We start from the raw sequence: 7,669 nt of genomic DNA, 5'->3' as shown, positions 1-7,669 counted from the left end.
CTATGGTGAGTGCTGTGAAGTGTGTAAACCTGGCAATTCACAGACCTGTACCCCTGGGGCTAATCATACATTATACGTTAATAAAAAATTTAAAAAATTAAAACAAACAAACAAACTGCTTCTTAGGTTGCTTGGCTGGCACAGTCAGTTGAACATCTAACTCTTACTTTCAGCTCAGGTAATGACCTCAGGGGTCGTGGGCTCAAGCCCTACATCAGGCTCACACTCAGCATGGAGTCTGCTTGGGATTCTCTCTCCCCTCTTTCTCTCACTTCCCCTGCTGTGTTCCCTCTCACTGTGTCTTTCTCTGTCAAATAAATAAATAAATAAAATCATTAAAAAGTACAAAAACAGGCATCCGGCTACAGGAGAAGATGGCGGTCTTCACAGGAGTTAAAGTTCCTCGTAATTTTCGCTTGTTGGAAGAACTTGAAAAAGGACACAAAGGAGTAGGTGATGGTATGGTTAGCTGGGGCCTTGAAGATGATGAAGATATGACACTTATGAGGTGGACAGGCATGATTATTGGGCCACCAAGGACAAATTATGAAAACCGAATATATAGCCTGAAATTAGAATGTGGACCTAAATACCCAGAAGATCCTCCATCAGTTAGATTAGTAACCAAAATTAATATGAATGGAATTAATAATTCCAGTGGAATAGCGGATGCACGGAGCATACCAGTGTTAGCAAAATGGCAAAATTCATAGAGCATTAAAGTTGTACTTCAAGAGCTAAGACATCTAATGATGTCCAAAGAAAATATGAAGCTTCCACAGCCACCAGAAGGACAAACATACAACAATTAATTTTAGTGGATCTCAAACTTGTCTTAAATCAACAACCTTCTACTCATGTTAATGTCTTGATTAAATATCACAATGCAAAATACTCACACATTAAGTAAAAGAATTCCAGCTGGTAAACATGATCTGGACATTTGTAAGAATATATTTAACATATGTACACCATTATGTTTTCAGGTTACAGGAGGAAAAATGCAGCACAATTGTTTTTTCTCTTGTTAAGGCATTATCATTTAAGCATAAAAGGGACGCCTGGGTGGCTCAGTGGGTTAAGCCTCTGCCTCCAGCTCAGGTCGTGGTCCCAGGGTCCTGGGATGGAGCCCTGCATCAGGCTCTCTGCTCAGTGGGGAGCCTGCTTCCTTCTTTCTCTCTGCCTGCCTCTCTGCCTACTTGTGATCTCTGTCTGTCAAATAAATAAATAAAATAATTTAAGCATAAACCTGGAGTACTCAAAATAGAATTCAGGTTTACAAGATGAAAGCATGGAGAGAAGAATCAGATGCTGTGTAAGCATGTGTGTTTCTGAAAAGTAAAAAAAATTTCAAGAGGAAAACCAGAAATGGCATGCTTTGTCCATCTTACTTAGTGAAAGAGCTTCAGTTGAAATTGTCTATGTAGCAGGTACAATGAATATTGTCACAAATTATGTTAATTTTTGAAGTGGTATGGGTGCTGACTACTAGTAGTATCAAAAAAATGTTCAGGATTGTTTTGATACCTGTATTTATAATAAAAAATGTTGTGGGGGAGGTTGATGAATTTCTGTTAAAAGCTGTTCCTGTGTGTTACATGTAACAGACATGGTAAATATTTGTTTACAGTCTTTGTTTGACAAACCATGAATTTAAGTGAAATCAGCAAAAAGGAAATAGGTGTATGGGTATGTGATTTTGAGATTAAAGTTAGTCTTAAAATGTAAATAAAATGTGGAACTTGTCCTCAAAAAAAAAAAAAAATACAAAAACAAAAACAAAAAACAAATCCTGCTTCCTTTAGTGTTATCCTGAATTCTACCCTGAACTGAGGGAAGAGTGGCTGGATGGGCCCTATGTTTCCTGGGGGAAATCCAAATTGATATGTTCCCTCTTTGTAAGGAAATGGGATAGGAAAAACAAGTTCTAGCCCCCAGAGAAAGGACTTACAAGCAATAAATATGTTGCTCCATCCTATGAGGCCTGATGGCCTTTAAAAGGGAACTACATCCTTAACCCCCAAGTGTTTTTCACCATGACAGTGGCTCATGTTGTTTCTTGCAGGAGAAAGCCCTGGGCTCCTCCTTGAGCCTCTACCCTCTGTCTGCCACCAGCAATAGTGAGCCAGGGCATGGATGGCCCCCACCATATTGTGCATGTCATGCTTCTTCTTGACCACAGGGCCCTGTTTGTGAAAAGCCTCCAGCAGCTCATGTGACAGCTTCTCTAGCATCAACTTCCACCAGTGCTTCTTCTCCTGGCACTCAGTAACATCCACTTCATTATCAGGAAAACGATGACACTGATCATCTAGTGACATAGGGTCTTGGTAGAAATGGCCGCCTCTGAAGGTGGGTACCAACCCAATCACAGGCTCATAGTTCTTCAGTACTTGGTGGAAGCTGGTGAAGGGGTTTTGCTGGATGGTTGCCTGTTCCTCTGCAGAAGCAACATTGTACTTCTCAAACTCCTTCCCTTTTCTAGCTTCCAGAGTCTGCATCACGAGGGATCTGGCCAGTATTTTGTTTCCTCCTTTCATAATCATGGTGGTGAATTTACTGACACTGGGTCTTTAAACTTGTTTCTGTCACTGGAGCAGCTTTAATAAGCTGAGTCTTCCTGGGTTCCTGCTCCTACTTCTCAGAATGGGTAATTTCTACTATTCTGTCTTTATGTCCACTCATTCTTTCCCATATCAACTCTATTCTGCTGTTGGCTCCTTCTAGCAATTTTTCATTTTAGTTATTGTATTTTCAGTCCTAAAGTTTGATTTTTCTTTATGTCTTCTATTTCTTTGCTGGGACACTATATTTATTTGATGGGAACTTTGGGACTTTCTATCTTTTCATTTTCTTTCATCTTTTACATAATTTTTCATTGAAACATGATGACTAATGTAATTCTATTATTTGTGTCTCTTGTTTTCATCTGATGATTTTCTTTTCCTTATTCAGATTTTCCTGATTCTTAGTATGATGAGTGATTATTTTTGTGTATCCTGGCAATTGGGGCTATTATGTTATGAGACTTTGGATCTTGTTAAACTTTTATAAGATTTCTCAGTCACCACACAAGGGTGGTAAATGGTATGTTGCCTCATTACTGCCAATCAAGGATAGAAGTGCATATTTCCTACCAGGGCACCTTTGACATTCCATAAATGAGAGCCTCTTGTTATTTTTGGGCAGGGATAAAATCATTTCAGGTCTTTTCTAGGCCTCTGCTGACATCATCTTGGCTGGGAGGAGAAAGGGTACCTCATTACTGTTCCGGACATGGCCTCCACTGTCACCATGGGTAGGGGGTGGGTCTTCTTATCACTGGATCAGAATGAAAGTTCCAGGTATCTGCTCTGCTTTATTTTTTTATTTTTTGGTCATCAACCTAGTATAGGGGAAGAGATGACTTGTTACAGTGGTAGAGGTCTAGGTTTCCCACCTGGCTTATTCTATTATGGGTTGTGTGCAACCCCAATTTTTATCCTGTGGTATTTGGCTGGAGTAAGGTAATGATTGTCTAAAAGTTTTCTCTTTTACTAGGTTGCCTTTATCCTGGTCCTTTTGTTAGAGAGAACAGGTTTTACCTGGAGCACTTTCAGTCTGCGTTAACGGGTGTATCCTGGTTACGAACCTCTACTGCACCCAACCCAGGATATATTAAGCAAAAGGAAAACCCAAAAAATTTAACATCATGCCATTCCTTGAATCTCAAGTTTCCTACGTGGTCTTTTTTCTCTCCACCTTCCAGAGTCATCTTACGTTTTTATATGTAATATTCAGGGTTGGTAATTATACTTAGTGAAAAAATATGGAGAAGTACATTTCCTTTTCCATCTTATCACAGAATTAGAAGTCCAGGGAATAATTAGAGATATTTTGATGCAGCTATTTTTATATAGTATCAGGACAATTATGTTAAAACAGAAGAATATTTTTAGTAGGTAATGTATATTCTTGTCACTATAAGAGTCATTCCTGCCTCTCACTTCATCTATCCCTGACCTCCTTGGAAGTGGGAGCTCCTTTATCTCTTTGAAGGAAAGCAGAACTGCCTAGGATTAATGGGCTCTCTAATGCTGGTGGGAGATGGCAGAAGAGGCTTTGTGTTGGATCTCATCCTTGGACTCTTCCTGAGGTGGTACCCATTAATGGCTTATATGATTATCTCTGGTGAAAGTTATGGCACTTATACCAAGGTGGAAATAGAAACAGAAATTGGAAGCCTGTAGCATCTGTGTTACCCTTGAAACAAATGGAGACTTCGCTCTTGTACTTATCTTAAAGTGGTTTTTGTTAGAGTGGAGATAGATACAGTGATTAGCTTTGAGGTCAATAATAGTAAACTGTAGTCCAAGGCTACAGAAGTTACAAAAATAGTGTTGTAACTGGCAGGCTTTATGACCGCAACAAGGTAACCTAGGGTTATATGGTTTGCTGCTTTCCTGGAAATGCAATCCCTTTTTTATGATTCATAGAATTTTCTCCCCTTCTTTTTCAACATGAAATGATGGCTTTTGCCATGAATATCTTAACTTCCCATGCCCAGGATTATCAGTTGGCAAAGGGATAGGAAAGTAGGGATGGAACTACCTAGAGTTGTACATATTAACTGAGCCTATTGAGTGAATGTTGATATATTAAGATGTAGAATCCATGTCCCCTTGATTTAAAAAAAATTTTTTTAAGTAAACTCTACACCCAACATGGGCTTGAACTCACAACTCCAAAATCAGGAGTCACATACTCTACCACCTGTGCCAGCGGGGCACCCCTATCTATAACCTCTTTAAATAATTCTGTCAAAGGAATCAGGCTATGTGGCTTCAACCACTAGCTTTTCTGTTAACTACCTATGAGTCTTTGGCAAGTTATCTAACCTTTCCGAGCCTTGGTTTCTTCAGTAGTAAAGTGAGCATCATGGTAGCACATGCCTTTTTGAGTTATTGTGAGACTTATATGCAGTAAAAATTATAGGCACTTAGAAAAACCTGGTCCATCATAAGCATTCAATACATGTTAGTTAAATTAATGAATATTTTTAAGGAGAACATTTCTAGTTATATGGATGTGTCCTAACTGCTGACAGTATTTAATTTCTTATGTTTTTTCCCTTTCTGACCTCTATGTGAAATGTGGAGTTGGGTAGACCTTTAGCTTTTAGGGACTTCATAATAGTACAAGTGCCTCAACTAAATTTTTGAGTCAATTTTATTATGAGAGCTCATGGGATTATAAGATATTTCTCCAGAAGTTCTGGCCATTTAACAATTGTGGGTAATAATTTTAGAAATCTGCACCAGCATTTAAAACAATCAGGAAAGGGGGGCCTGGGTGGATCAGTTCGGTAAGTGTCTGGTTCTTGATTGTGGCTTGGGTCATGATCTCAGGGTCTTGGAATCAAGCCCTACATTGGGCTCTGTGCTGGACATGGAGCCTGCTTGGGGTTCTCTCATTCCCTCTCCTTGTGCCCCTCCCTACCCCCTGCTTGCATGCTCTCTCTCCCAGGGGGGAAAAAATAATAAATCAGGCAAATTAACTTTTGAACATATGACTGAAATGAAGCTGTCATTCTTCCCTTTCATTTCAGCACGGTCTGGGACTCTTGTGAGAATGTAGGCTGACAGTAAACTCTGTATCTTAGGGGGACGTGCCTATACTTAAGGCTCAGGCAGTGTCTTACGATTCTGAATCTCCCTTCAGGGAATACTGATATATGTTTACTACAGTTATTAATAGTATCTAGAATGACTTTTGTTTATCATTTTAAGTTTAGATACAAATGAAGCATCAGTCGTTTGGCCTTTTTTAGTCTCCTCAAAGGAATTATGGTATTTTGTTATCTGAAGAGTAGTGCCAAAGGATAATATTTAGCTACAGATAGAAAAATCATTCTTGGGACACCTGGGTGGTTCAGTCGGTTAAGCATTTGCCTCAGACTCAGAGCATGATCCCAGCCAGGGTCCTGGGATCTAGTCCCACATTGGGCCCCCTGCCTAGTGGGGAGCCTGCTTCTCCCTCTACCTGCTGCTCCCCCTGCTTGTGTTTGTGTGCACTCTCTCTCTCTCTCTCTGACAAATAAATAAAAACATTTTAATTAAAAAGAAAAAATTATGCTTCACCTTAAATTTCTAGGAGAATATTTAAATAATTTATATGTTTAAAAGATTGGAGTAGGGAAAGATGGACTACATCAGAGACAAATATATTTTAGTTTGCTATATATTAACTTGAAACCTAGTTGATTCTTATGCCAAATTTTTAATCACAAATTAATATCTAAGAGCTTTTTTTTTTTTTAAAGATTTTATTTATTTATTTGACAGAGAGAGATCACACCAGACAGAGAGGCAGGCAGAGAGAGAGAGGGAAGCAGGCTCCCCACTGAGCAGAGAGCCCGATGTGGGACTCAATCCCAGGACCTTGAGATCATGACCTGAGCCGAAGGCAGCGGCTTAACCCACTGAGCCACCCAGGTGCCCCAATATCTAAGAGCTTTTAAAAAAATTATTTAAGTAAACTCTACCCCCAATGTGGGGCTCAAACTCATGACCCCCTGAGATCAATAGTCACATGGTCTTCCAACTGAGCCAGCCAGGTACCCCTAATATGTGTATAAGGTGTTTCATTTTAGTTTTTCACTAAAGCTTACTGAATGTCTACTATGTGTCAGGTATTTTGCTAGGGTCTGCCTATACAACTGAAAATAAGATGGACAAGGCTTCTGCCTTCATAGTACTTCAATTTAGTGAGAAGGCAAACAAGATTAAAAGGCAAACAAATAAATGAGGAAGGTTAATGTTAGGAGAACTGTTCTGAAATAAACAGTGTGCTGTGATAAAAAATAAATAGGGCGGACCTGTTAGCATGATTTAGGAAGGCTTCCATGAAGGAGAAACAATTAAACTGAGATCTGAGGAAAAGAATAAGCCAATTAGCTAAAGATTTGAGAGAAAAGGGTTCTAGGAATTAAAATGCATGACAGGAAGAAACTTTGTATATCTTACAACAGAGAGATCAGTAATACTTGAATAAAAAGGATACTGGTACTGTTAATTCTTCTTTAAATGTTTGGTAGAATTTAATAGTGAAGCGATCTGGTCCTGGACTTTCTTTGTTAAGAGGTTTTTGATTATTGGTTTGATCTTCTTACTTGTTTCAGGTCTATTCAGATTTTCTATTTCATCTTTTTTTTAAGATTTCTTCATTTATTTGAGAGAGAAAGTACAGATGCATGCTCGCAAGATGGGGGTCAGACGGAGAGGAAGAGAAAAATCTTAAGCAGACTCCCCAGTGAACTCAAAGCCCCAACTTGGGGCTCCTTCTCATGACCCTGAAATCATGACCTGAGCCAAAATCAAAAGTCCAAGCCTTAACTGACTGAGCCACCAGGTACCCCCTAGATTTTCTATTTTTTCTTAAGTCAATTTAGCAATTTGGTGATTTATTGGCAAAAAATTATTCAAAGTATTCATTTTGTATATTTTTAAAAATTTCTCTAAGGTTTGGAATGATATTGCCTCTTGTATTTCTGATTTTTATTCTTTAGAATTTTTCTTAGTCTAGGTCAAGGTTTGTCAATTTTATTGATCTTTTATTTTTTTTTTATTTTTTTTTAAAGATTTTATTTATTTATTTGACAGAGGGAAATCACAAGTAGGCAGAGAGGCAG

General features: G+C 38.7%; 2 pseudogenes across 2 annotated transcripts; one reads left to right on the top strand and one right to left on the bottom strand.

Annotated features, from left to right (window-relative positions):
• Positions 1-360: 360 nt before the first annotated feature.
• On the top strand, positions 361-1,015 carry LOC309856081 (ubiquitin-conjugating enzyme E2 variant 2 pseudogene; annotated as a pseudogene). The gene has a single exon. The product of its transcript is annotated as a ubiquitin-conjugating enzyme E2 variant 2 pseudogene (transcript).
• A 979-nt stretch (positions 1,016-1,994) lies between these two features.
• LOC309855866 (small ribosomal subunit protein uS7m pseudogene) lies at positions 1,995-2,685 on the bottom strand (annotated as a pseudogene). The gene has a single exon. The product of its transcript is annotated as a small ribosomal subunit protein uS7m pseudogene (transcript).
• Between the last annotated feature and the right edge of the window lie 4,984 nt (positions 2,686-7,669).

This window comes from Mustela nivalis (genome assembly GCF_964662115.1).
Source record: "Mustela nivalis genome assembly, chromosome: X".
In the NCBI taxonomy this organism is placed as follows: domain Eukaryota; kingdom Metazoa; phylum Chordata; class Mammalia; order Carnivora; family Mustelidae; genus Mustela; species Mustela nivalis.
This window is presented reverse-complemented; position numbering and strand designations above follow the sequence as displayed.